Consider the following 6,802-nt stretch of genomic DNA (forward strand, 5'->3'; position numbering starts at 1 on the left):
GTGAGCCGAGATCACGCCCATTGCACTCCAGCCTGGTGATAGAGTGAGATTCCATCTTAAAAAAAAAAAAAGGAAACTAACAGAAGACTCAGAAGTCACAATCTATCTTCATGGCTTCAAAATGGCAGAGATAGGAATGAAGCCCAGGTCTTCATGACTCCAAAACCTGTGTTCGTAGGCTCTTTTGACATGATACCCCCACTCTGGCCCCTTTTCAATTGTACCATATGAAAAGATGACAGTGTTTGGGCACCTCCATTACTATTATAAACGTTTATTATAGTTTATAATAGTAACTTTATTAGGTTACTCAATTGGGTCATTTCATGTGCTTGTAGGTTTAAATTTTTACCAAGGATGTGAAACATTTTTCCAACTTCACTGAAGGTTCTTTGAAGGAAGGAATAATATCTTGTACTTCCCCTTTTCTCTTATGAGCCCATGTGTATGTCTCTTATGGTAAAGACATAAACATAGTGACTAAATATTGGTCACTCATTGTGGGGAAAGGGAAGGCTGCAGGAGTTGGGTTCAGAGAATAAGGAAAAGGAATTTGAATGTACTGAATACCAGACACCATACTTCAAAGACTTTTTTTGTTCAACCCTATTTTAGTGCTTTGTGATAGGTGCTTTCATCTTTGGTAGAACAGTTTGTTTCTGGGGCTTGTAAAAATTGAGTAACTCACCTAATTTCACACCTTGTATAAGAGGTAGAACAGAGATTCTGGCACATCCTGTTTCTCAGTTATGCCCATTCCTGCCACACATAATCGGCTTTCTGATTTTAAGCCAGATCCACAGTTAAATCTAGTTCCAAATGACAGCCCCTTAGAGCATCTGCTATTTTTCTTGATAATGTGTTCTGGGAAATTTGAGGTCACTAGCTAGATCTAAAAGAGATGGAATTGCCAAGTTTCAAAAGGGTAGGAACAATCCTTGGCCACACACCAGTGAAGGAAAGATCATTTCATGGAGGAGGAAGGGAAAGGTAGTGCCCCATGGACAAAAAACTGAACACAGACTGGATATAAAGACAGATGAGCTGGGGAGTGGAGCCACTGCTAGAGAAAGACCCACCCCCAGCAACTGTGGAGGAAGCAGTGCTATCCCCTACCAAGATGATGCTGTTGTTGCTGTGTCTGGGGCTGACCCTCGTCTGTGCCCAGGAGGAAGAAAATAACGCTGTGACAAGCAACTTCGACCTGTCAAAGGTACAGTCATGGAGCACAATGACTTCTGGCTCTGGGGAATGGTTTCAGGGATTCTGAAGCCATGTGGATCCTATTGTAGGGCAGGAGTTCCTTAACATATCAGACAAAAGGGTTGGTTTCTGACCTTGGGTTAAGAGCAATTGTACCATGTGAAAAGATGACAATGCTTGGGGATCTCCATCCTCCCTAAAGGGGAAGTGGAAAGAGCCCTAGGTGTGGTGCCAACTGATCTGAGTTCTAATTCTATCTTCACTTCATTATGAGCCCTGGTCCACAGGCCAGAGTTCAAGGAAAGAAGTGTCTATGTGGTATCCCCACTCCTCTTTTCTTACCCAGTGATCTTATTTATTGCAGATTTCAGGAGAGTGGTATTCGGTTCTCTTGGCCTCTGACTGCAGGGAAAAGATAGAAGAAGATGGAAGCATGAGAGTTTTTGTCGAACACATTGATTACCTGGGGGACTCTTCTCTGACTTTTAAATTGCATGAAATGTAAGTACAGCCTTTTTTAGTTGGGGAAGCAAAAATGGAAGCCTGGGTATGGTCTTGAACACACACACATGCACTGATCCAGGACTTGATGGATCTGGGGCTTTTCCAGATTCAGAGACAAGAGTCAGTAACAAGAATAAATTTAATTGGAGTGGGGGAAGTGGGAGGTAGAGGGATATCAGAATCATAAGTAGTATGACAATATAGCATAGGTTAAGCAAACTGAACTTGGAACTAATAGCCTGAATTTGAATCTTTCAGTTACCAGTTGTGTTACCAAGAAAACAAATCTCTTTCCACCTCCCTTTCCTCATGGGTAAAAGGGAATGAGAATAATTCTTCCTCATGTTTTTTTTTTTTTCAGTTTTTGTTTTGGGGTGCGTGTGGGTGTGTGTGTGTGTATGTGTGTGTATACCAAGGCAGATCATATTTGTAAAGCACTTACTTGAGAGGCTGGCATGTGGTGAACACTCAGCTAATGATCTAGACAAGTAGTTGTAGTAATAGCAACAGTGGAAAGTAGCAATAGTGATAGAAGTTGTCATTTAAGTCATTCTTAACATATCAAATCATGTGAAATAATATACATAAAAGGTCTTTGATAATTGTACAAACAAATGTTCAAAAGTCGAATCAGAAACTCAAGTTACTGGTAGAGTAGAAGGTGAGCAAGTCAGCCTCATCAATAGCTCTTGGGCATCAATTTATTGTTTTACAGTGAAAATGGAACATGTACTGAAATTAATTTGGCTTGTAAACCAACAGAAAAGAATGCCATATGTAGCGCTGACTGTAAGTATTTTTTTAAGTCTTTCTAAATTGTACTCCCAACTGCAAGGAATTTACTAAACCCCAGTATCTTCAGGATCTTGATCAATTTCTGATCAATGACTATTTTGGTAATAAAATGGGGGCCATCTAATAGCCAATAACCTGAATTTGGGAGAACCTTTCATGTAAAAGCCAGTGCCTGCCACATAATACAATCAGCCTCAGGAAGGTGACTTGGTCATATGCACCTCCTGCAACAAAAGTTACTTGGCAGGGCAAAAAATATAAATTGGGGCCGGGCATGGTAGCTCATACCTGTAATCCCAGCACTTTGGGAGGCCAAGGCAGGGGGGATCACCTGAGGTCAGGAGTTCGAGACCAGCCTGACCAACATGGCAAAACCCTGTCTCTATTAAAAATACAAAAATTAGCTGGGCATCATGGCGCACACCTGTGATCCCAGCTACTCGGGAGGCTGAGGCAGGAGAACGGCTTGAACCCTGAAGGAGGAGGTTTCAGTGAGCCAATATTGCGCCACTGCACTCCAGCCTGGGTAACAAAGCGAGACCTTGTCTTAAAAAAAAAAAAAGTAAATTGGCAGGACAGCTTCTTATTCTCTGCCTGGCTTTCTGATGCCTGATGGTCATCGCCACAGCACATTGTTCAGGATGTAGCATCAAGTAAGTAATGCCAGTGGGGTTTCTAGAGAGGACAGAGACACATCACTGACAGAGATGCTGCTGGAGGTGGGTAGGTCTGGCGGGGGGGTGGATATTAAAGGCTGAGTTGCTGCTGGGGCTAAATTTTTTTGACTACTAGTGATCAACCTACCCTTTTCTCAGAATTTGCCTCATGAAGCCCAGGGCGATGCAAATGGAAGACATTCAGCATCCTCACTATCTCTAATGGGATACGCACTTGAACTTGTGTCATGGGAAAGAACAGGTAAAGGGTTTCAACTGCTTTCTATGGATCAAAGGAGTTCTGAACTGTGTTCTGTTTCCTCCAGATAAGGGACACAATGTCGTTGACATACTTGAAACGGACTATGATAATTATATATTTTTTTATAACAAGAATTTCAAGAATGGGGAAACATTCCTACTGCTGGAGCTCTATGGTAGAGTATTTTCATGCTGACACTCATCTTGGGGTGGGGAAAGGAGAGAAGGCAAGGAACTTAGATACAAAGTGCTCTTCCTCACCTTGTCCTGGGCCATCTCTCCTTCTCTGAAAACAGATGCTTACCTTTGGTAATCCCTCAAGCTCAGTGATAGGAAATAATGATCTTTCATTGTGCTACTGATGTCAACTTTAGGACACATTATATCCCACCCCAACACTTCTGCCTGGGCATCCAATGGGTGCCATTCATTTTCCCATCCGTCTGGAGCCCTGTCCCCTCATTTGCCTCTATGATGAATACCCAAGACATGGCAGTGACTGTCACTCTTCCCACAGCCCGAACACCGGATGTGAGCTGACAACTCAAGGAGAGGTTTGTGAAATATTGTGAAGAACATGGGATTGTTAAGGAAAACATATTTGACTTGACTAAAGTTGGTAAGTTGGGGTTTCCGGCGTTCTCTTCCTAAATTCCCATGTTACAGAAGGGAGTAATCCAGGGGAAGTAATACCTTCCAAATCAGTTCCCTTTGTGCTAACTTGGAGAATCATCTGGTTTCTCTCTGAAAAATAAACTGGTGTCGGTATCTGAATTTGTTTTATTTTCCCTCAACAGATCGCTGTCTCCAGGCCCGAGATGGGGGAGCAGCCTAGGACTCCAGGTTGGTGATCTCTGACTCCGGTGGAGAGAGGGTGGCCCAGGGACCAGTGCCTTCCAAAAGCATTAGGGGTTTGCACCCAAAGACACCATAAAAATAATTTGGTAGGGATGCTTGTGGGAAAAGCTTGAAATCTGGAGTTGGAAGACCTGGATAGAGGACCCAATTCTCCCATGAGCTTTGAGCAAATAATCTAAGACTTTAAAAGGAGACAATGGGCCAGGTGTGGTGGCTCACACCTGAAATCCCAGCACTTAGGGAAGCAGCAGTGGGAGGATCGCTTGAGCCCAGGAGCTCAAGACCGCCGGGCGCGGTGGCTCAAGCCTGTAATCCCAGCACTTTGGGAGGCCGAGACGAGCGGATCACGAGGTCAGGAGATCAAGACCATCCTGGCTAACACGGTGAAACCCTGCCTCTACTAAAAAATACAAAAAAAACTAGCCGGGCAAGGTGGCGGGCGCCTGTAGTCCCAGCTACTCGGGAGGCTAAGAAAGGAGAATGGCGTAAACCCGGGAGGCGGAGCTTGCAGTGAGCTGAGATGTGGCCACTGCACTCCAGCCTGGGCGACAGAGCGAGACTCCGTCTCAAAAAAAAAAAAAAAAAAAGACCAGACTGGGCAACATAGCGAGACGCCATTCTCCATGAAAGGGAGAAAAAAAAAAAAAAGACCAAAAAAAAAAAAAAAAAGAGGAAACAATGATGCCTAGTTTACAGAGTTGCTGTGTGGATATAATGCTTGTGAAAAGGGCCCAGTAATTGACAATGTGCTAAAAATCACTAAGACTTCATATATGAAATGGAAACATAGTAGTAAGTTGTATGAAACTCAAATACGTTTCTGTTTGTGGACCATCTCCTAGGAGGCCATCTCACCCTCTAACTTACGATCCACATTTCTGCCTTTGTACTCTGTATGTCCTTGACTTCTAACCTGGGAATGGAACTGTCTGACCTTCCCATTTTCCATCAACCTGGAAAATAGACTCAGTTTCCTCAACTACCTTAGATTTATCATAGGGCTTTATTCAGATAATGTATGTGAAAGTCTTAGCAGCTTGCATAAAGCAAGTATTTAATAAGAGATATCTATAGATTTTGCCATTATTCCTCAATTTATCAAAAATTCTTCAAAAATTCTAATGCTGAAGATGGCAGAAACAAACCTAGGACCCTTTATTACTTCCTTTCTCTTTTTCATATAATCACCTGGGGGAAGGTTAAGATGGCACTAGCCATTGCAAAAAAGCAAAAGTCATTTACTCAACATCCTTCCTCCTTCTATTCTAGTATATACCATAAGTTAGAATACAAGGTCAGATCCATTTCTTCATCATTTTTCTCTGTAATAGAATTTCTCTTCATCATTCATGCAATGCAAGGCATATTTAATAAGTTCCTGTGTTCTCTCTCGTCTCTGCTTAATTAGGGCTGAGTGAATACTTCCTCACCTGGACTCCATCTTCCCTTCCTGGTCCCCATGTCCTCTTGTGACAAGTTCTGTGACCTGATTTCCATCATATCACACATGAAGACATCATCCCTGCATCTTTAGGATCTTCCCTAACTGCCTATGAAGACTCAGAAATTCACCAAGAATCAAAGGTTTTCTCTGAATTTCTGACTGTCCTTGTCACACAGCCAGGGGAACTCTACGTGAATAACACCTGACTCTACATGATCAATAAATCATTAACCTTGCAGTCATGTAATTTGTCTTTGTATCTGTGAGGATGTGAGGCTGACAGGGAGCGAATGAAGGGGCTTCCTTGCCCCTGAACCCGTAATCTTCCTCTAGTGTCTCAGAATCTTCTCTGAGCTTCAGGATTCTCCTTCCTCTGCAGTAATTCCCTGTTAGGTTATCCCAAGTCCCCATGAGTGCTGCTTACCCTTTGATTTGCCAATCTCTTAGTGATCTGATAAGAGCATTATAAATAATATAAGAATATAAGACTTGCCCCATGATTTCTGCATCCTAGAATTCTCTTTTCAGTTGGGGACACTGACAGATAGATGTTGCTGGGGCTGATACCAGCTTGACAGAGATGCCTCTAGATCCCAGCTTCTCTATACCATCCATCCTATAAGATGGGTTCAGGATCCTTTCACACTCTTGAAAAACCCCCTTCAACCACCACAGTTATCTACTGTGAACACAGTAAGTGAGATTTCATTAAATGCAAACAATACCTGTCTTCAGCAACCTGTACTTGGTTTTGTCAGGAGGCATTGATGGGGAATGTTATTAACTTCTTCTTTTGAAAGCTAACAGGCTTGGGCAAAGAGACATGCAAGATCCTTCACCACTAATAACCCTTTCCCATCAACAGCAGATTCAAAAAAAATGTAAAGTTACCCATGGGTGTTAGGGCAGAGCAAGATGGGTCCTGCAAGAAGAATGGCTTAGCCCCTATGGGCATAAAGGTTAATGAGAGGAGGTTTTCTAGGCAGCTGAAGATCCCCATATCTTTCTTTTCTCCCAGATCAGAAGACTAAATTAGGTTCAGATTATTACTCCTGGATCAAATGCTTGGTCTGGTTTGCTG

The 6,802-nt window shown here is 42.8% G+C and overlaps 1 non-coding gene across 1 annotated transcript; it reads left to right on the top strand.

Moving 5' to 3' along the window:
- The first annotated feature begins 1,566 nt into the window (after nt 1–1,566).
- Nucleotides 1,567–5,963, top strand: LOC710706 (uncharacterized). The gene is made up of 5 exons (XR_013405643.1): nt 1,567–1,704; nt 2,423–2,496; nt 3,318–4,038; nt 4,217–4,262; nt 5,686–5,963. It is a non-coding gene; the product is annotated as an uncharacterized LOC710706 (transcript).
- The last annotated feature ends 839 nt before the right edge of the window (nt 5,964–6,802 follow it).

This window comes from Macaca mulatta, chromosome 15, assembly GCF_049350105.2.
Source record: "Macaca mulatta isolate MMU2019108-1 chromosome 15, T2T-MMU8v2.0, whole genome shotgun sequence".
Classification (NCBI taxonomy): Eukaryota; Metazoa; Chordata; class Mammalia; order Primates; family Cercopithecidae; genus Macaca; species Macaca mulatta.